This window comes from Oreochromis aureus, linkage group 9, assembly GCF_013358895.1.
Source record: "Oreochromis aureus strain Israel breed Guangdong linkage group 9, ZZ_aureus, whole genome shotgun sequence".
NCBI classification, from domain to species: Eukaryota; Metazoa; Chordata; class Actinopteri; order Cichliformes; family Cichlidae; genus Oreochromis; species Oreochromis aureus.
Genome location: NC_052950.1, coordinates 30,191,754 through 30,214,093, shown reverse-complemented (window position 1 = coordinate 30,214,093; position 22,340 = coordinate 30,191,754). Strand labels below are relative to the sequence as shown.

The following is a 22,340-nucleotide window of genomic DNA, read 5'->3' as shown; positions in this document are numbered from 1 at the left end:
TTGTCATTAATTGTGCATACTATATGTTCTGATGATCTCAGTTCGGTCATGGTATGTTCTGCAATCCTGCGGAATTGTGTTCCCGTCCCATCGACTGTGTACGAGCGCACAAACAGGCGTATGGCGGGGATGAAACGGTCTGTCTGGAGCCTTATCATCACATCGTCATAGTAGGTGTCAAAGAAATATTCGGGCAATTCGAGCAAGCAGCTGTGTTGCACCTAACTGGGATGAGCTGTTTGACATCCGTAGCATGTATCCTGTAGAAACTCGTTTAGCGCCAACATCAGCAGATGGTGGGTTGCAAGCTTGATGTCGATAATGGTTTCCTCAAACAGCCCCGATCCTGTAGGATCCTGCAGCAGCTGTGGAGAGGGGGGAGGAGGTGGTGGGGTCTGGATTAACAGCGATGGGGGTGGGGAGTCTGGTGTGTCTGTGAGGTCCCACGGTTGCGTGTCTCGCTCTGAAAATGGGAACAATAAAAATGTTATATTTTGTTGCATAGACACACACACACACACACACACGCACACATATTTAACCTACCATTTGGTTTATTTAGTTGTCGGACGGCCTTATGATTTTAGGTTTGCACAGGGTAGAAGGCAGGCCAGTCTTCGAGCAAGTCGCAAAATCATCAAAAACAATGCGTTTTCTAATACCCTCGTACGCAGTGTTGAGTCTATCTCTCTTGATGGCATCGTCAACCTTGCTAAACATATGCAGCATAGCTCTCCAGTCGCACCACTGTATAAAAAACATATCCTTAAACCAAGTAGTGCCCTCTTCTATGCTCAGAGGGTAAGGATTTAACCTCCAGTTTTCAACCCCTCTGGCAGCTATAAAACTTTCCCTGTCATCACATACACTGAGAAAAATAAAGTCATCGGGGCTACGGTTAAAACGATCAGCCTCGACCCTGTAAAGCTCTGGGCCTGTTGGACTGTTCCACTGGGAAACATACAGCATCTCTGGGAAGCCCACATTGTCCAAGTCCGCACAAACAACAGTGCGAAAGAGTTTCCAGTTTCTAGTAGACATGTGTTGTGACTCCCCCCAAAAGACTCCCTCACCACAATCTACACGAAGTATAACTGCTCCATTGGTATATTTAACGGTATACACATACCCGTTACTGCCTCGATATTCTAACTTAAATTCAGTCCCATCTACGACGCCACAGCGTTGCTTTTTTGCGGTGAGGGCCCCGGCATACGCCTGTAGACGTACCTAGAGCTTCTGTTGCTTGGGCGATGTCCAGGCTGCTCGTCATGGTTGATACAGATGTCATCCTGCACTCCTTAGTTAGTTAGTTAGAGGTGTTCTTTAGGTTGCGCTGTTGATGTTCCAAATGGTGAAAGAGACCGTTTTTATATGTATTGGACCAGTCCTCTAGGAGGTGTCGTTACCGCCCCTTGGGGTTGGGCTTGGTTTCAGGTGACCTCTGAGATGCAGAGATAAAGGTGTAAACAAAAGGTGAAACCTGTTTGGAGGATGGTCAGTAGAAAGGTGAAAAACCTTTGGTGGCTCCGCTGGACCTCTGACATAAGATAAAGGAGACTGTTTGTATTGAAAACTATGGATGTACAGTTGAGATGCTCTTGATAAGGATGACCTCTTCTGCTGACTGTAGGGGGTCTAACTGTAACCCCCCTCTGTCTAACTGTTGCAGAGTTAAGAATCTGAAGTATCAGAGTTTATTTCTAAAGGAATACCTGCTGTTTGTGGTATTCTGTTTGAAACTATTAGCCTCTGGGTGTTTCAGAGCACTAAAGAAAAAGCAAAATGCTCCTAAAACAGTTAAATCATCTATGTGTGAATATGTGTTTTTAGAAGGTGAAAAACTTTCTGTTTAAAACTATTAGCCTCTGTGTGTTTCAGAGCACTAAAGAAAAAAGCAAAATACCCCTAAACTAGTTAAATTAAATCATCTATGTCTAAATAACAGAACTCTGAGACCTATACAATCCTTTAAAAAAGAGTTTAATTAAAACACATAATGGTTTCATTAAATAAAACGCTTTTAAACACATGTAAACACATATGACCTCTGAACTCACAAGTCCGTTCACACGCACATGCACGTGGAAAGTCCGTTCACGCGCACACATGAACGCGGAGGGGGATAGGGGAGGGGGGATGCGGGTGGGGGTGTGGGGGTGGGTGGGGGTGTGGGGGTGGGTGGGGGTGGCAAAAAAAGCTACAGGTATAATACTACTGACAATACAACAGAGAAAAGGGTTCAAATACATGAGAAGAGATGAGGGCAGGAACACACAGCTAAACAGAATGAGACGAGTGGAAACAAACTGAACATCTCAAACACGAGACACACAGTACTGCTAGGCAGGCTGCTAAAAACTGTGGATGGATTCATTGATCAAAGGAGGAGATTTAACAGTGCTGTCTTGTCTAATATAAAGAGGATCCACTTTTTCCAATATCTTTAAACCCTGAATGGCACGATGCAGCACACAGTTATCAGTTACAGTCAGATTTCTATCAAACATTTCTCCAAAATTTTCCACCACAGAATCAGGAATATGTCAGAAGGAACTTCATGTGTGCTTCTAAAATATTCTTGAAGATTAAGAAAGTCCACTAAGAACTAGAGATGGCACGATACCACTTTTTTATGTCCGATACCGATACTGATATCATAAATTTGGATATCTGCCGATACCGATATGAATCCGATATAGTGTGTTTTTTAATCAGTAAAACTGTTTTGTTAATATCTTGCTGCTTTTTGTATAAGTTCATACTCAAGTTAAAAAAAACAAAACACTAAAGCTATTCTGTTATACCTGTATGCAAAACATACACTGCACCCAAAATATTTCATAGTTCAGCAATACTGATCAATCTAATAAACTTAAACCTACTCCATCCTCCCTATTCTGGTATTTTAAAGAGTACTTAGCAGAAATATTAAGCAACCTAACTAATAGGGTTCTAAAACTCCCAGCAAAAAAAAAAAAAAAAGGGAACCACCCCCCACCCTCCACCTCGTGATGCTTAATTGACGTAATCAACTTTAATTTGATGCAGTGTGAAAAAAAAGCACAGAAATCAATTATTTTTCAAGAATAATTAAATAGATTCAACATCTTTCTTCAACAGAATTGCAGAATTCACAAATGGTATCTTCCCAAAGGAAAAAGTAGTATAGCTTACTAGGGTATATTAGACGTAATAGTTACTATATACAGTAATGGACTTCTATACATTTTACATCAGATTAAAACTTTGGGTGTAAGATTCAGATAATTATTTATTAAAAGCTAGACATTTTAAATGAGAATAAGAAACACTGTAAAGTCTAATTAGTTCCCAGAACTCAAAAAAATTATGGAAACTCGTTGCCTCAAAAAAATTGAGTAAAGCTTAGCTAAAAATGACTAAGTTAGGACAACTTATTTACTTTGAGTACTCTGTATAAGCTCATTTGTTCCCAGAACTCAAAAAAATTGGATCAAGTTTACGTAAGACGACCAAGTTAGGGCAACTTACTCATTTTGAGTACACTGTACAGCCTTGTTAGTTCCCAGAACTCAAAAAAATTATGGAAACTCGTTGCCTCAAAAAAACTAAGTAAAGCTTACTTAAGATGACTGTTAGGACAACTTATACATTGCAAGTCTGCAGTATTAAGAATAACTTGATATTTCTGACTGTACAATACTAATTGTTTACCTACTGACAAACATGTTAAGTTCAACTAAATGAAAAAACAATTTGTGGTAACCTGAATATGATTAAAAATAATTAACAACAATTTTTGTAATGATGTTAAAATGAGCCCAACTTTTATTTTCAAACACAACAAAGTATAACAGCCAACATACTGGACACTGTTCTGCTGAACAACAAACAATTATATTGCCATCACTGTTATAATTTTACAATGAAACAAAGTCTCAGATGTAATTATTCTGAAAATAAGTTTAGGCCTACCACAGTTTGTTTTGTACTTACATTACTTGTATAATCAAAATAAAATATTTATTGTTCTGTCACAAGTGCAGTCTCTAATTTAAACAACACATTTGTTTTCCATTCCAACACATGAGCTGGAATGTTGTATTATTTTAAGGATGGCTTGTTTCCAGTCCAGGCATTACTGCCTGAATGACTGTCATGGATCGAGGTGATCCAAATGTAAGTGCAGAAGAAAGTCTTTAACTTCCCTTAAGTACAGTGGCAGTGGATGTGGGTTGGAGATGCAATGAGCTTGAACCTGCAGGCGACCATCTTCACTGACCACACCATCTATGACGGAGGACTCATCTCTCCTGTTGTCCTGCAAGCAAACAATCATATTTTTTGGAACATGAACTTAATTGCTTTCTTAAAACATTTTTTTCTGCATTTGGTATAGAACAGACTCCAATTTAGACAATCTCAGGCTCCCTCCCCACCGGAGAGGTGACATTCAATATCCCAAATTGTCAGTCTGCATAGCCCTGACCACCACCCAACATACAATAATGTCATGAAAGCATCATTTTAAAAAGGGCTATGCAAACATGGCCAATAACTTTCATTCTAATGATGTGCAAAATGATTTTGGGCACAAAACAGATTTTGCTGTTAGAAAACTTGCAGACTTCACTATATACAGTGTAGACCCTCTAAACTAAGTTTGGGGGATGTGATCTTTCAAGAAATGCAGACCAAACTGTTGTTGTTTGTTTACTTACACAGCATGTCTTGTAGAATTAACTGGAGTCACCAGCAACAGCACAGTGCAGTCATATCTCAAGTCTAATAACAGAAGACAGGAAAAGATCAGTAAAGAAACAACTTCCCCAAACCAAAGCACAAACAAAACAATAAGTAAAACAGGCTGATCTAAAGTATGATTAAAGTTCAGCCTGATTAATATTGTGGCGAGCTCAGGAAACGGAGGAGACAGAGGTTTCGTTTGGACTTGCTACCCGCCGTGTTAGCCCGGGAGCACAGCCGTTTATTTAGCTTTTGTGGAGGAACACTGGCGCGAGCCCTCTGCTCAGCGCGGCAACGACACAACAACACACACAAAATGGCGCCCTCTCACCGGAAAACACACACAGAGGGAGCGTCACCTGTTACCATGACAACATAACAACAAACAGAACTGTAACAGAACATAAATGTCCATAACATCCCCCGAACAGCCCTGGGCCGCTACATAGCCCCCACCTAAGGGGTCAGTCGTCCCCGACAACCCCGTTACCCCACACAAAGTCCTGCAACTGTCCATGTGTCTTCCTTCGGTAGCGCGCAGGCTGATTTCGACCAGCAGGGAAGAGTCACTTGGATGAGAACCTGGGGTGCCACCAGCATCCCCTGACCCGCGGCTGCTGGAGTGGGCGGGCGGTACGGCGAGAGCCTGTCCTGGTGCCACACCGCCACACGCCCTGGGCCCGGCATGTGGATCTGGTACACCGCTTCTGTTAGCCGCCCCACGACTTTCGCCGCCCTTGCCAGTGACCGCACAGCCTGGGGACACCCTCTCTTGCGAGCCGGGCAGTACACCCAAACCTTGTCGCCAGGCACGAAAGCTCCCCTCCGCACCTGGTGTCGCAGGCTCTTTTCTGTCGTACTCGGCACTGACCTGGGCCAGGCGCTGCTCCCTCAGCCTCCTGTAGCAGTCCTCTGGCCACCAACACGCGCCTGTTCTCTGCCTCGGGGACGGGGAAAGGGCCTAGGACGCCTCCTCCCGCCTCTCCATCGGGGCCCCACCCGATGCTGCTGTCGGGGGCAGTGAAGCATTGAGTGGAGCCCTTCCGCGCCGTACAGGTGTCACAGCAGTGCACATGAAGTTCCACATCCCGTCGACAGCCAGGCCAGTAGAACCGTCCCCTGAGACGGCGGAGAGTTTTAGCATTTCCATAGTGGCTGGCCCCCACCGAGCCGTGGACGAGCTCGAGCACCTGCGACCGCAGCGCCCCGAGGCACCAACAGCTGCAAGAGATCTCTGCCCTGCCCGGTGGCCCGCCATCTCCGGTACAGGAGGCCGTCGTGGGTCTCCAGGGTGTTGTACTGGGAGTAGTAGGCCTTCACTTCGGGCCCCTGTCCTGACACCCCTGTCCAGCCTGGGCGTCGTGCTGCCTCCAGCCAGGCCCCCACCTGAACCAACGTCGCATCAGCCTCCTGCTCCTGCTTCAGCTGCTGCATGGTCAACGAGAGCCACCCCCTTCCGCCGGCTGTGGCCCGAGCAGTAGCCACGCCCCGTGCCTCCTGGGCCCGCTCTCCCTGCCATTTCGAGAGGGGCAGCTGGCGTGGGCGCAGACAGATGGGTTGAGCAGAGCCGGTGTCAGTGGTGTGCTGAACCAGCCGAGTCTGCCTGCAGTCTCCGGTTCCCTGCTTCTGACCGCACTGGAGGGCCAGAGTCTCTGTACCAAGAGTGATAGCCAGCTTCGCGGTGTCAACGCAGGCCCCCCAGCGGGTCAGCAGATCAAGGCCGATGATGCACTGTTCTTGGATGTCAGCAAGCCAGAAGTCGTGCACCAGCTCCAGATCCTTCACTCGGATCCGCAACGGTTTCTTCCCCCGCATGTCAGTTCTCTCCCCCGTCACTGTCATCAGCTGGGTGTCGGTGGGTGACCAACCCATCACAAGCGGCCCGGATGTTCCAGGAAACACACCAGGCCGTATTAGGGAAATGGTGGACCCCGTGTCCACCAGGGCTTGGCAGGGCTGGTCCTCAACACAGCAGCTTAGGTAGAGTCCCTTGAGGTGCCCGACTAGGCCCGCCACCGTGCATCGTTCTTGGAGGGGGGCAGGAAGCTGGAGCGGTGGTCCCTTCGTTGTACCGCTCTCTCTCATATCCCCCTGAGGCCATATAGTTCTGGCCTTTGGGGCGGGCGCCAGGCAGTCGCGCGCCACGTGGCCAGGCTCATCGCACCGGTAGCAGCGGTCGGTCGGTTGACGGGGACGCCTCCAGGGCACCGAGGGCTGCAGCTGGCATACCTCCGGGACCTCTCCCTCCCTGTCGTAGTCTGCGACTCTGATTTGAGGGTAGTTTGGGGGGCGCACATGCTGGTTAGGTGGCGAGGTGAGCACCAGCTCGGCCCTCTCAGCCTCAAGGAGCGCCTCACGGAGAGTTTGAGGCATGGCTAGGCGGACGTGTTGGCGTAGTCGCTCTGGGAAAAGTCCTCGCAGGAAAGCATGCAGGCTAAGCTCCTCACGGGCTGCTGCTGGGAACTCTGGGTAGCCACGACGAGCATACAGCAACACATCCGCTGCAAAAGTGCCCAGGCTCTCCCCGCCCTCTGGCTCCGGTTGGTCAGCTGCTCCCTGCTCTGATCAGTGGAGTGCCGCTGCCCGAATCGCCTCTCGAGTGCTATGGTGAGGGCCTGGAGCTCACGCTGCTCTGACGCGGCTAGGTCAAGGAGTACCTGTAGTGCGTCTCCTTCCAATGCTAGCGCTAGGTGTGTAGCAGCCTCGCCGTCCTCCAGCCATTATGTCTCGCAGCTAGCCGCCGCTTTGTGAGAGGTAGGGCTCTAGCGGGTTAGCCCGTTATATTTCGGTACCTTAGCTGGCGTTGCAGGCGTCACTGCTCGCTGTCGGGGGCCCGGTGTGTCGGCCGACGGAGGCAGCCCATCAAGCATTGCCCTAGCATCGGTCGCGGCGGGCCGCCGTCGCGGTGCACTCGCGCCGTCGGGACCCGTCGGGGCACTTACATGGCCGCTAGCTTCCTCTCTCTTTAATCGCCGGCTTCCCAAGCAGCGAATACTCTCCTCGACGGCTTGCTCCAGCCTCTGAGTGTCTCTCTCCATCCTGGCGAGGGTGAGCTATCCCACTTCTGACACCAATGTGGCGAGCTCAGGAAACGGAGGAGACAGAGGTTTCGTTTGGACTTGCTACCCGCCGTGTTAGCCCGGGAGCACAGCCGTTTATTTAGCTTTTGTGGAGGAACACTGGCGCGAGCCCTCTGCTCAGCGCGGCAACGACACAACAACACACACAAAATGGCGCCCTCTCACCGGAAAACACACACAGAGGGAGCGTCACCTGTTACCATGACAACATAACAACAAACAGAACTGTAACAGAACATAAATGTCCATAATATCCCCCGAACAGCCCTGGGCCGCTACAATATAAATGTCACTGACAGTTGCTAATATATTGGAAAACCAAAATACTTACCACTGAGTTGATGTCTTTCTGTCCAACAACAGGAGTGCTGGTCCCGAGCCTCAAAGACAGTAAGAAGCCAGCAGAGGGAGAAAAAACAGAACATTTTTCAGAAACTGATTTGATCCTTAATGGCTGTGCAATCATTGTAACATAGAGTTTGCTTATGTTGTTAAATAAAGGCTAGATTTGACATTAATAGATGCCACAGATGTTCTAAAGCTGCCACAAAGCATGAAAAAAAAAATAGACGTCTCCGAAAATGTCGGAGCATTTTTGCAAATATGTGATGTCTTGATAAATCGAGCAGATATTTGAAATTTACACAGCTAAATTCTCGCCTGAAAATATCTTAAAAGTTTATTTTGTGACCCAGAAAAAGTAATAAGTTTTTCAGCGGCGCCTCCGCCATTGCCGCTTACAAGTAAGCACAGGCTCCGACAACCGTGGCCGACAAATGCGATCCTCCTTTTCCCCAGACTACCCTTTCTGGGTCACAAAATAACCTTTTAAGATATTTTCAGGCGACAATGTAGCTATGTAATGCTCAAATATCTACTTAATTTATCAAAATATCACATATTTGCAAAAGTGCTTCCACGTTTTCGGAGAGCTCTGTTATCCACCCCCCACATCCCACACCTACCCGACCCCTAACGGCTGCACCTCCCGAAGAATTTTGTCTGGGCTCTTATCTCACTTATTTATTTCAAACAATCAACAGAAAATTTCACCACATAGTTTTATGTAAGGCTTTTAAGGCTGTGGTGTTAATTTTAAGTAACATGAGCCCAGCGGCAGCAGCAACGCTAGGCTAACACTAACTAGCTAGCAAGATTTTAAACCTGGTGCTAAACTAAGAGAAGCCACAAAATCAGTTTGAATAAGAGTAAACATTTACTCACCAAGTCAGTGTATCAGGTAAAGATCCACAGCAATGACAACAATAATATCTTGAGCTGACGCTTCTCCAGGTTTGCTCAACATATTCCATAAAAAATGCACCATGAACATGCGGACTGATCCGAGAGGGAGGAGGACGGTAGTCACGTGGCATTTTCAAAACACATCTTTCATCCTTCCGCACTGAGAAGCAAAACTTCCAGCTTACTTAGTTTTTCTAAGTTAAGACAACTCAAATAAATGGAGTTTATCAGCGTTTTTGCATAAAAAGTACTGGTAACTTATTTAAATTGAGTTCTAATAACAAATTGATAAAAATTGAGTTCAGCCTATTTAATATTTTTAATTAAACACAATATTACATTTTACAGTGAAGAAAAGTATGTCTTTGTGCCCCCTTTTCTCTGTTCATGCCCTATCGGCCCCCCTGGCTAAACTTTGCTAGACCCGCCCCTGCACAGTTACCAGCCGTCAGCTAGTAGAAAAAGATCCTGGTGTAGAAAGTAATATTAAATAAATTCTAACAACAGCTTATCAAGCTTAAATGTGCTGCTGTTGTTCAGCCGCTGGTTTCCTCTTTTTGGCGCGAAGTGGGCAATAAACAAACAAGAGAGACGGACTCGCGACAGAAAAGCCGATCAGCTGATCATTGATCAGTTTCATGGTTGAAGTAGCAGCAGGAGAGGGAGGGGGAGAGAAGAGGCAGTCGCTCCATATATCGGTTGTTAAGCTTAATGCAGGAATGCTTTACAAACATTCAGAGATGAACTTACACACTTGCTTTACTTCTCTGTGAGATAACTTCCTCAGAGATGAAATGCCAGATTGCTAGCGAGGCCACAAATACACACAGCCGCTCTATCACGTGAGCACACTGCTCCGACGTGCTATGGTTATGAGCTGAGTTACGCTGTGTCGCAAGTTTTTTGAGGTGCTTTTTTGATATTTAATGGATTGGATTACATTTTTTATTTCCCTCCGATATCCGATCCAGTAATTTACGTCAGTATCGGACCGATACCGATACGTAAAATCTATTGATTCATTGAATTATGAACATTTGAGTTCAGAAAGTATCAGGGCTGCTATCCCCTCAAAATAGGTCCATTTGCAGGGTTGTTGTTGGTATTTGCTGTGTGTCTGTTCTGCTCCTGCTGTCCTCTAGTGTGTAAAAAGGAAAGCCTGGCAGTGTGTTCTGGAGTTGTGTTGTGGGAGCAGTGTGTGTCACGGACTGCTGGGGCAGACCGTGTGGAGAGTGTGTGGAGGACTCAGGTGCGGACACAGGCGAGGACACGAAACTGAGTTCGAACGAAAAGCGAGCCTTTATTGTGGCTGGTGACAAGGAGTGCAAACAAGGCAGAAGCGCAGTGACAAAACTAAACTATAACTAAACTGGGAAAGTGATACTAGGATAAACTATGAAGACACAGGAAACCATAACTATGAATACAAAGACTGGCTGTGACAACATGGAGGGTGGGAACACAGACGACGCGACACAGACTGCATGAAACACAGAGACTAAATACACATGAGGGATGATCAGGGGAAGTGGCCACACATGGGAGCACAGCTGACACACATGAACCTAGCGACAGGACAGGAGAGGTGAAACTAAATACACTGACATTGAATACAGACTTTCAAAGGAAAACAGGAAACATGAGATTAGACATGACATGAAGTAAACATAACCACGCAGACATGATGCATGAACCAGGGAGACTTAGTACAGGGGGAGATGACATAAACAACTAAGGAACAAGACTAAACTGCAATCTAGAAATAAACTAGGTGAACTAAGCTAAGGCACAAATGAATACAAAAGATACATAAAACTCAAACACTGGGTCGCTCGACCCAGGACCATGACAGTGTGGATTTGTTTTGCCTGGAACTAGTGAGTAGTGAGCTTGTGGGCCACTGAAATGCATTTTAGTTGTTGCTTGTGTTTTCCCTCTCTTTAGACGGGTGAATTTGTGTTGTGTTTTCTTTTTCTTTTGATATTGATCTAGCAGCATTGTTGTCTCTTTCTGTTAAGAATAACGTTTACAATTTAACCATTTCTGCTCTGCTTTACTTCTTTCTTTCTCTCCCAGCTTTATTCCTCCTCACACCCTCCTCTACACTTCCATCTCGTGGACGTAGCAGGAGTCATATAAGCAGAAAAAAAGAATAAAAGACAATTCCAAGATTAACATAATAAGAAGAACTCAATTGGTCCATCTAAATTTCAGCATTAAGCATCACTTTAAAATCAAGTCATGACTCAAATCCGACATCAAGAATAAAATACAACACAGTTAGTAAGAACAGAGTGAAGTAACCTTAAAAATTTAAAGTACAAATATTAAAAAAATCACAAGGAAGCAATACGACAAGTATAAGTGACTACGGGCAGATCCTGATAACGCAGAAGGGGTACAATGTTTCATCACGGACTGGAGCCTTTGTGGGAGACACATTCGTCATTTTGGCAGTGACTGTAGAGGAAAGAGAGACGAAGAGGAGCTTCAGTTCATCCGTGCAAAAAATACTTTTAATATGTGTGTGTATCTGTGTAACTTACGATCCTTGAACCACTGAGCTTTTGGATCAGCAGAAAGCGTTCCTGTTTTTGTGTTGAAACTGTAAATGAAAAAAAGAAGATTATGATGATTGCATGTGTTAGTTTGTATGTAGGACAACATGTGCTGACTTACATTATATCCTTCACACAGGGTGGTCTTGCAGCCTGCTCACGATATGTCTCCCCCACCACAGCAGCACTCATATCAGAGGTGGTGACGCCAACGCAGCATGGTCGTCCCTTTCCAGGACGAGCTGAATCTGAGAGGTAGGAGGTTAAAAACTGATTTATCTGACTTGAGAAAGTCTGATTAGAAGGAAAGTTAACTCCAGGTTTAAAATGTGATGAAACTCCTTACATCACAAAACAAAACAAATGTTACATGAAATTATGGCTACGTTCACACTGCAGGTCTTAATGCTCAATTCCGATTTTTTGATCAAATCCGATTTTTTTGTCTGCTTGTTCACACTACACATAAAATGCGACATCAAACGCTCTCCAGTGTGAACGCTCAAAGCGGCCTGCATGCGCAAAAGAAGAAGTCACACACAACTCACTCTGTTTAGACCCAGACCAAACAATATTGTTTGACTGATTGCCCTTAATATAAAGACTTCGGACTTTATGTTTCCAGATTTTTGATTTAAGTTATTTTGTTATTTACATAATAATGTAGATAACCTAATAATTATCCTTTTTGCTTTTTTTAGAGGAGCGGTGCTTCAAAGGATAGTTGCAGATTTCTGTCAGAATCTGCAGAAAATACAGTACAAATAAAATGTTCACATTTCTCCAACGTGGTCTTCCTAACAGTTTCACCGGATGGTAGGAAATCGTTCGCGATGTCCTATCGGGCGCTTCTCCGGCGCTGATAATTGGCGTCTGTCTTGTGTCAGTGACGTAAAAGACGGATTTAATGCGACTTGACCGTTCACACAGCAGTCGCTTTCTAAAACATCGGATACGTATCGGATTCAGTACCACATACGAAAGTGACCCAGATCGGATTTGAAAATATCGGATTTGTGCCGTTCATACTGTCATACCATGATCGGATATGGGTCGCATAGGGGAGGAAAAATCGGATTTGATGCGCTTTCGTGAACGTAGCCTGTGTGACAGTGAGCGAGCCTTTTTTGTGCCTCACTCTGTAAACAATTTACACTTTGACAGAAAATCAAGGTCACTGTAAGGTGAAAAACTACATTGAAACAAATCAATCTTGGGTGCAAAATTAAGTTTTAAACAGCTTTTTCATTCTTCCATAGATGAAGATAAAGGCAGGCTGAGTGCCATGTTTCTGTCTTCTAATGTCTCTGATAAAAACAGTGTATGAACATATTTTTCTGAGGTTGTGACTCACATATTCTCAACACTCTCTCTTTATATGTATTTCTATTATTTTTATAATAGAGAGTATGTGATCGTTTGCTTTGTGTTTGTTACCTGGATTACTGAGAAAGTTTCCATAAATACATTTTAACAGAGGTCTCTGTTAAAAGTAGGGATGGGTATCGTTTAGGTTTTATCCGATACCAGTACCAAACCGGTACTTTTGAAACGGTGCCGGTGCTTAAACGGTGCTTGAACCAGTGCTTAAAGAATGGAGAACACAAAATTGGTCCAAAAACCTCTCATGTTCAGCTGTTTTTTTTTTTGTAAAAAGTTAACAATGTTAGCCTTTTCTTCAGCTATAGGGGATTTATGGCATCACTCTTGGCTGGAAGCAGTGCTTAAACAATGGAAAAAACACAAACTTTGTCCAAGAAGACAGCCGCATGTAACTACGACGGTGTTTGCTAGTTCACCTTACATGCATTAATGTAATAACGTGGTTAGCGTACTCAACGTAAATTACACATGAACAACATTAAGTTTCTCACACAGAGAAGAACGGCTGCTGCTGCCATCATCATCCTCATCATTTCTGCTACACTGGCAGGGCTAGGGGCCAGGACTCTCCTCTTCGGGTTCTTGGGGGATGTTGCTAACTCCAGGTCCGATAACAGGCACCACACCCGCAGTAGATCAGTGTGAGGTCTCGCAGCAAGCTATCAAATACGGCGCATTTCTCGGCTTTTAAAAAAATGCTATACGTCGCCAGGTGTTTCATCAGATTCGAGGAGTTACCTCCTTTGCACAGTATCACAGTATCACCTTAAAGCACTTGTTGCAGGCTGCTAAGTTTGCATCTTTTGCTTTGAAGTACAGCCAGACTTTTGACCGCTTCGCCTTGGGCATTTTTAATCTGTAGCTCTGCTCTAAAAGAACGTACGCACCTGGGCCCGCCTACTATCCTCGGAAAGGGAAAATGATTGGCTAGAATCCAAAGTGTATGACGTCTCAGGAAAAAAAAGCACCGAAAAAAAGCACCGAAAGAAAGCACCGAAATGTGCGCTGCTTTTCGGTCTGGTTACTACCAATGTTCCCTCTAATTTTTCATGTGTCTGAGCGAACACACAAACTCCCTGAGCGATCCCTTGGACCACTGTGAGTGACATCAGACGTGTGCACTGTGGTCACGCCAGCATCTAATCCATCCAAGTTACATGGTTTATTAAAATCAAATCAAATTACAGCAGTTACATTTATGTTAGACTACTTTTAATTAACTTTTTTAGCCATTTACAATGAAAATGTAAAAAAAAATCTAGTCATTGACCTGTGTAGTATGTTAACACTATTGGAAGTAAAAATAACTTGAACTTCAATTTTGAATACACAACTTTCTTTCTTTTTAAAAAAAGCTCTGACTTGTATTATGAGTCTGTGGTCTGGGAGAGAGTCCTGTAACTCTCTGTCTGCAAAATACAGTATATAATGACCAATGTTGGGCAATTAATTATATAGTTACTTCTTCAAAAAGGGGATTGGAAGGGGGGGGATTGTTTTTGCTCACAGGCGGAGAGTGCTTTCGAGCCTTTTTTCTTATAAAACGCAGTTTTTACCATTTCGTCCCGCAGTAAATATAAACAACGACAGTATTCAGGAAGAAAACCAAACATTGCATATTTTTTTTTAATCACAACTCTGGTTTTACGTGGCCTATCAACACAATTTAAAAACTGGTATAAAGTCCACACTTTTCCCCTCAATTGTTCCGTCTGTCCTGCTCACATCTCCAGTGGTTGTACACGTTGTCATTAACGTGGCTTCACTCTACATCAGCCACGCCGCTTTGCTAGCTAAAACACCGGTGTCGGCACATAAGGACGCTGTCATAGCCTGTCAACGACGTTGATTGGCTGCGTATATACAGTGGGGCAAAAAAGTATTTAGTCAGCCACCGATTGTGCAAGTTCCCCCACTTAAAATGATGACAGAGGTCAGTAATTTGCACCAGAGGTACACGTCAACTGTGAGAGACAGAATGTGAAAAAAAAATCCATGAATACACATGGTAGGATTTGTAAAGAATTTATTCGTAAATCAGGGTGGCAAATAAGTATTTGGTCAATAACAAAAATACAACTCAATACTTTGTAACATAACCTTTGTTGGCAATAACAGAGGTCAAACGTTTACTATAGGTCTTTACCAGGTTTGCACACACAGTAGCTGGTATTTTGGCCCATTCCTCCATGCAAATCTTCTCGAGAGCAGTGATGTTTTGGGGCTGTCGCCGAGCAACACGGACTTTCAACTCCCGCCACAGATTTTCTATGGGGTTGAGGTCTGGAGACTGGCTAGGCCACTCCAGGACTTTCAAATGCTTCTTACGGAGCCACTCCTTTGTTGCCCGGGCGGTGTGTTTTGGATCATTGTCATGTTGGAAGACCCAGCCGTTTCATCTTCAAAGTTCTCACTGATGGAAGGAGGTTTTGGCTCAAAATCTCACGATACATGGCCCCATTCATTCTGTCCTTAACACGGATCAGTCGTCCTGTCCCCTTGGCAGAAAAACAGCCCCATAGCATGATGTTTCCACCCCCATGCTTCACAGTAGGTATGGTGTTCTTGGGATGCAACTCAGTATTCTTCGTCCTCCAAACACGACGAGTTGAGTTTATACCAAAAGTTCTACTTTGGTTTCATCTGACCACATGACATTCTCCCAATCCTCTGCTGTATCATCCATGTGCTCTCTGGCAAACTTCAGACGGGCCTGGACATGCACTGGCTTCAGCAGCGAACACGTCTGGCACTGCGGGATTTGATTCCCTGCCGTTTTAGTGTGTTACTGATGGTGACCTTTGTTACTTTGGTCCCAGCTCTCTGCAGGTCATTCACCAGGTCCCCCCGTGTGGTTCTGGGATCTTTGCTCACCGTTCTCATGATCATTTTGACCCCACGGGATGAGATCTTGCGTGGAGCCCCAGATCGTGGGAGATTATCAGTGGTCTTGTATGTCTTCCATTTTCTGATGATTGCTCCCACAGTTGATTTTTTCACACCAAGCTGCTTGCCTATTGTAGATTCACTCTTCCCAGCCTGGTGCAGGTCTACAATACTTTTCCTGGTGTCCTTCGAGAGCTCTTTGGTTTTGGCCATGGCGGAGTTTGGAGTCTGACTGTTTGAGGCTGTGGACAGGTGTCTTTTATACAGATGATGAGTTCAAACAGGTGCCATTCATACAGGTAACGAGTGGGGGACAGAAAAGCGTCTTACAGAAGACGTTACAGGTCTGTGAGAGCCAGAGATTTTCCATGTTTGAGGTGACCAAATACTTATTTGCCACCCTGATTTACGGATAAATTCTTTACAGATCCTACCATGTGAATTCATGGATTTTTTTTTCACATTCTGTCTCTCACAGTTGAAGTGTACCTCTGGTGCAAATTACTGACCTCTGTCATCATTTTAAGTGGGGGAACTTGCACAATCGGTGGCTGACTAAATACTTTTTTGCCCCACTGTACGAATGTGAAACGCATTATTGGCTGGACTATGGGATAAGGTGGCATCGTTCTAATCCCATACAGGAGCAGCCAGTCACTTACTGACTAACACTGCAAAACAGAATTGTTAAAGTATTAATTCTGATTTCAATTCAGGTTAGATTTTTTTTTTTTTTTTGTGCAACGCAGATTTTCTGTGCGCAGAGTCCATGCCAGCAGTGCGCAATTGCGCACGTGCGCAGCTTAGAGGGAACATTGGTTACTACCACTTATGTCAGAACCGGTGCCATTACCGGTACCCATCCCTAGTTAAAAGGTTGTTTTTTTTCCGGTAAAGCATGTCGATTTCTTTTCCAGAGGATGAAAATGAGAAAAAGCTTCATTTGCTAGCAATGGTTATTATATCAATAAACATGACTATTCAGAGTCTAGGCTGTTAGAGGCTTCCCATGATGCACTTTTTTCACTTACTGTGTGTTTAAACATCACTTTCCATTCAATCATTTGTTTTTTTCTCTGGATCACTTTCACGGTATGTTTGTTGTACTGTCTTCAGGACAGCTTACAGTCCTGCGTAAAGATGAAAGCCCGATTTGCAGACGCTGTGCGCAGAGGTTTGGGACCAGAAGTCTCATTGTAAACACATCACGGCAGACCCGACGATGTTTGCATGAACACGCTTTTCAGCATCTATTTATTGACCACTTTTCACACACGGATGCTGTACGCATACAGCCGGCTGTAGCTTTTCAGCTCACAGCCCGACAACACAACACCAGAGAGAGCACAGACTTTAAGGTGGCGAGGTGTGATTGCGGGTGCCGCTCAGGTGCGTCCGACTCCCCTGCAGCGGCACTGCAGACCACGCCCCACCACACACATTAACAAGGTAAAATACATATTTAGGCAGAATTTTGCAAATATCTTTTTCTTTTTTTAGCAGCATAGTGCTTTTTTTCCCAATTACTTTTTAAAAGTCAGGTCAAGGCTCCAAAAGTCCAAAGGCGATATAAGGGTGGCGGCTCACAACAGTTTCTGTTTGCTACATGGATCATTTTAGTTCAGCTGGGTGTCTTTCCTTTTATTATATTTCTTTAAGAGTTCAAAATGTGTTAATTACATAAATAAAATGTAATTTTCTCTGTAGCACTTCATGTAACACACCTTAGTTGCTCTGTAGATTCTTTTAAAAAGCAGTTAAAAACGTTTCTGTTCAAACAAGCCTTTTGTTGATCTACGTATTTCATATTCTTTACATTATTTACATTTGATCTTTTACATTGTGTATAATGTCTATTGATTGTATTGTTTATTTTAATATTTGTGTACAGCGCTTTGTGACTGCCTGTCTGTGAAAAGCGCTTAATACATAAACTTTACTTACTTACTTTAGTTGTTCACACAAAGCACAAAGCACAAAAAACAATATATACAGTGTTATCTTCATTTTAGATTTCAAAAAGTATTTGCGGCTCCCAGTGTTTTCTTTTGCGTGGAAACCGGGTCCAAGTGGCTCTTTGGGTGTTAAAGGTTGCAGACCCCTGCCTCAGCCCCATAAGGTCCCTACAGATGGTTGCCCCTCCCTGACCCTTAGCAGAAAATGGGAAACTATGACTCTCACTGTGACCTTATACTATGACTTACTATGACTTGACTGGGAAACTGTGACAAGGGGCAGGAAAGGTAACACAGAAAATGCGACACATACTGAATGAAACACAGATGCTGTGTCCGAATTCAGGGGAAGGATGCTGATAAGGACACTACCTACCTACGTCACAAGGTAGTGTCCTTAGACGGACGGGTAGTCAGGAAGTGAGCGGCTGTGGACAGCCCCGTTTTTTTCTCCATAGAAACTTTATTGAACAAACAATGAGTATCCAACATAACAGATGGGCTGTGGACAGCCTCCTAGCCTTCAACTCCTCGTGTTTTTCCGGTCGCTAGCGCCACAGCGCGAAAACTTTAAAATGGACCCAGAAATGTTACTCCGTCGTTTGGACAATTGTAATTCTCGAGGAGCTAGACAAACCTTATCATCGTCGCCCGCATGTTTTGCAGTGATGGGAATAACGGCGTTACAAGTAACGGCGTTACTAATGGCGTTACTTTTTTCAGTAACGAGTAATCTAACTAATTACTATTCCTATCGTTACAACGGCGTTACAGTTACTAACAAGGAAACGCGGTCCGTTACTATTTTTCAGCAAACAGACGGTTGAAGCTGTGTTCAGCTTACCGCATCTTATATCAGCTGCAGGAAGTAGCTGTAAGTAATCTGGACGCTACAGCTTTAAGCAGCTGCGCGCTCCCGCGGACGGCAATCACGGTCACTGTCTAGCACAACACCTGGAGCTCAGGGGGCAAAACAATCGCATGAGTGCTGCTGTTTGATTGAGGAAGAATAAAGTAGTCGTGGTAAGTCAATCACATGACCACTTAAAGACAAAGCAACAAGGTGATATATACCAGTTTATAAATTGTGTTGATAGGCCACGTAAAACCAGAGTCATGATAAACAATATATACGCGGCGTTTTTTCCTCAATAGTTTCGTCACTTTAGCGCTAGCAAGCACTCTGCTTATGAGCAAAAAACAAAACAAAACGGGAAGTTTTAGGAGTGACGGCGAGAGAGAGAGAGAGAGCGAGTTTTGAGATGTGAGAGATTTGTGACGTTTAGCGTGTTTGGAGTGTGTAGTTAGTGTGTAGTGTTGTGGATAGTTTTGTGTTGTGTCAGAACAATGAGGCGACTGCTGTCTCCAGGTAGAAACAGCAGTGACACACCTGCTGCTGTCAGACCTGCAGGTATCAGGCTGTGATGTTCTCCTTTATAGTGGACAGAAATTATTTTTTTGGAGTGGCACAAATAATTTGTGTGGCATCTTATTGAAGAACAGCTGATTGTTATGTAAATAGTTTGAAATGGTTATTTTAAAAAAAGGGTAAAAGGTAAATGGATGCAAATAACTTTGTTTGCAAAACTTGTGCATAAGATTTTAAAATTGACAATTAATATTTGCATTTGAAGTTATGAAATATGATTCATTAAACATGTTTATGGTTGCTACAGTAAAAATATAACTTTTTCTACTCTGATTTTATGTTTTTTGTCTGATTTTAGATCAATTCTGTTAATACAGTATGTCAAAATGAAAACATGACTGTAAATTCAGACACGTGAGGTTGTGCTGAAAAGAATGATACCAAACAAGGCAAATAAATAGTTTTTAAAGGTAAAATGTGGAGGGAAAATCAAGAGTGGTAAAAAAATGTCTAATTATACCCTGGACCCCAGAGGGTCAAACGTTCTTTGTTTTTTTTAAAGTAACGCAATAGTTACTTTTCCAAGTAATTAATTACTTTTAGAATATTGTAACTCAGTTACTAACTCAGTTACTTTTTGAAGAAGTAACTAGTAACTATAATTGAATTACTTTTTCAAAGTAACTTGCCCAACACTGATGTTTTGTACCTTAGGCTCATCAGAGACAATCATATCCAGGTAAAATAATTTCCTTTAATCTACACGCATTTAGGAATTACTTAGCTAATTACACGTATAATTGAATTATTGCCGGCGTTGAGCTAAAAAAAAGTGTTCGCCTGCCAAAACTGATTTCCAATGTTTCTGTGTGTAATATGTGTAATATCTTTATGTATGTTGGTGAATAGACTTCGGTAAACATGGTTTACAAAGAGGTTTTATATATACAATAATTACCTGTTGTTCAAGTATCTTTATAACTCTGGTTATAATGTAGGTACAATTGATATATTTGTTGCGCTGTCTGCTGTCCTCTTGGCCAGATTACTCTTAAAAAATAAATTTCTAATGTGAACAAGATTGTTTGTGAACTGGATAAATAAAGGATATATAAAGTTTCTGGATTTTCAGTTTTTGGAAAATTATTTGAAAGCTAAAAGGTCAGTGTCCTTAAATAAGCTGGTGTTTGCTTTGAGTATTTTGGATTAGTAGTACTGCTGTGTTTGTTGCATCATATTGCTGTAATTGTTTATATGCTTTATATATTTTGAGGTAAGTTGATCTATAGTGTTACATCATATTCTATAAGGATGTTATGTGTTTGTATACTTTCTGCCCAGTTTGACCCATTTAGCAGAAGTCAGCCTGTTTAAGGCTCTGATATCTATTCTGTATGACTTAAAACCGTCCCATTTCACAAGCCTCTCACTTCCGCACTTCTCGTACTCCGAAGCGTGCGGTCGCTGGATTGGGACACAGCCAGAGACTAAATACAGCTGACACACATGAACCTATTGACAGGACAGGGCAAGTGAAACTAAATACAATGAATAAAGAACAACAGACTCTTTCAAAATAAAACAGGAAACCTGGAGACATAGACATGACACAAACTTGACAACAAGAACCACACAGACATGAAACATGACAGGTAAACGCACGAACCAGGGAGACTTAGTACAGGGGGAGATGACAAAAGGAACTAAGAAACAAAGGACTAAACAGCAACCTACAAATTAACTAGATGAGCTAAAACTGAAACTAGAACACAAATGAATACAAAAAGATTCATTAAAACTCAAACACCGGGTAACATGACCCAGTACTGTGACATTATCTGTATTATTGTATTTTTACTTCACAATTTAAAGCACTTTGAGGTCACTGCTGCTGTGATTTGATATTATATGAATAAAACTGGGTTGTATTGAAATTTAACAATGTTTAATCATACAAGACAGAATTAAGATGGTAGCTGAATGTTGAACAGAATTATCCCATAGCTGCAACATATCATGTTATACACTTTGTTTCTCTGTATCACTCTCATTTTATGCCTTTAGATGATATCGTCACACTTAACCAATGAGTCAAAGTCGCAGAAAAATCTAAACAGTGTTGCGAAATCAGTTTTACCCCGGTTCTTTGATTCGTCGAGGGATCCAGAAACGGCACCGGAACTTCAGTAGTTATTCTTACAAAATCTTTATTCATCTTTATTCATCTTCATTTAAGCATGCACTTCTAGAAGGGAAGACGAGGCCGGTGTCCCTCTGCAACAATCTTCACCCCTTTGTTAGTTCCACCCAGCTTTATAGGAGCGACCCCATCATAAATCCCCCACAGTGTGCTGGAAACTCTGTGTCTGTGTCTATGTGCACGAGCACGTGAGTGCCTGTGTGTGCGCGAGAGTGGATGTATGTGCGTACCTGTGTGTATGTGTGAGTGCACGTGAGTGAGTGTGCATGTGAATGTGTGAGTGTATCAGTTAAAACACTGTGGGTGTGTGTCTCTCCCAAGGGGCCATAAATACCATCTCCCCTCCAGACCACAGTTACCAAGTTAAATGTAGAGACCCCCACACAGGTATCCTCTGGGGAATTTCCACTCAGGATAAACTCCTCTTTATCTTACTCTCACAGTTCAACTGGGGAGGGTCTCCTAAGATCTACTCCTAAGTTCATGACACAGTCAGGCCTTTATTTATATCCAGGGCAGTGTCAGTGTCTCTACCATAATTCTACATTCTATCTTAACACATTTCTAAACTCTAAAATAAGCTAAACATTCCTACAACAGCATCAAGATCTGGCTACAGCAGTGGTTCCCAAACTTTTTTTGCTGGGCCCCCCTTGTTTAACAAGAAAAATGTTCGCGCCCCCCGACCCCCGCGCGTGCACGCACAGGCATGTCCCACCGGGAGGAGGCCCCGGGCCAGACCCAGGACACGCTGGAGAGATTATATCTCTCGGCTGGCCTGGGAACGCCTTGGTGTTCCCCCGGATGAGCTGGAGGAGGTGGCTGGGGAGAGGGAGGTCTGGGCTTCTCTGCTTGGGCTGCTGCCCCCGCGACCCGGCCTTGGATAAAGCGGATGAAGATGGATGGATGGATGGATAAAATTTATCAGAGCATTAC

The 22,340-nt window shown here is 43.7% G+C and overlaps 1 long non-coding RNA gene across 1 annotated transcript; it reads right to left on the bottom strand.

Annotated features, from left to right (window-relative positions):
• Positions 1 to 10,328: 10,328 nt before the first annotated feature.
• Positions 10,329 to 21,523, bottom strand: LOC120441931. The gene is made up of 4 exons (XR_005614392.1): positions 21,342 to 21,523; positions 11,733 to 11,859; positions 11,600 to 11,658; positions 10,329 to 11,513 (listed from the first exon to the last, which is right to left on the bottom strand). It is a non-coding gene; the product is annotated as an uncharacterized LOC120441931 (long non-coding RNA).
• Between the last annotated feature and the right edge of the window lie 817 nt (positions 21,524 to 22,340).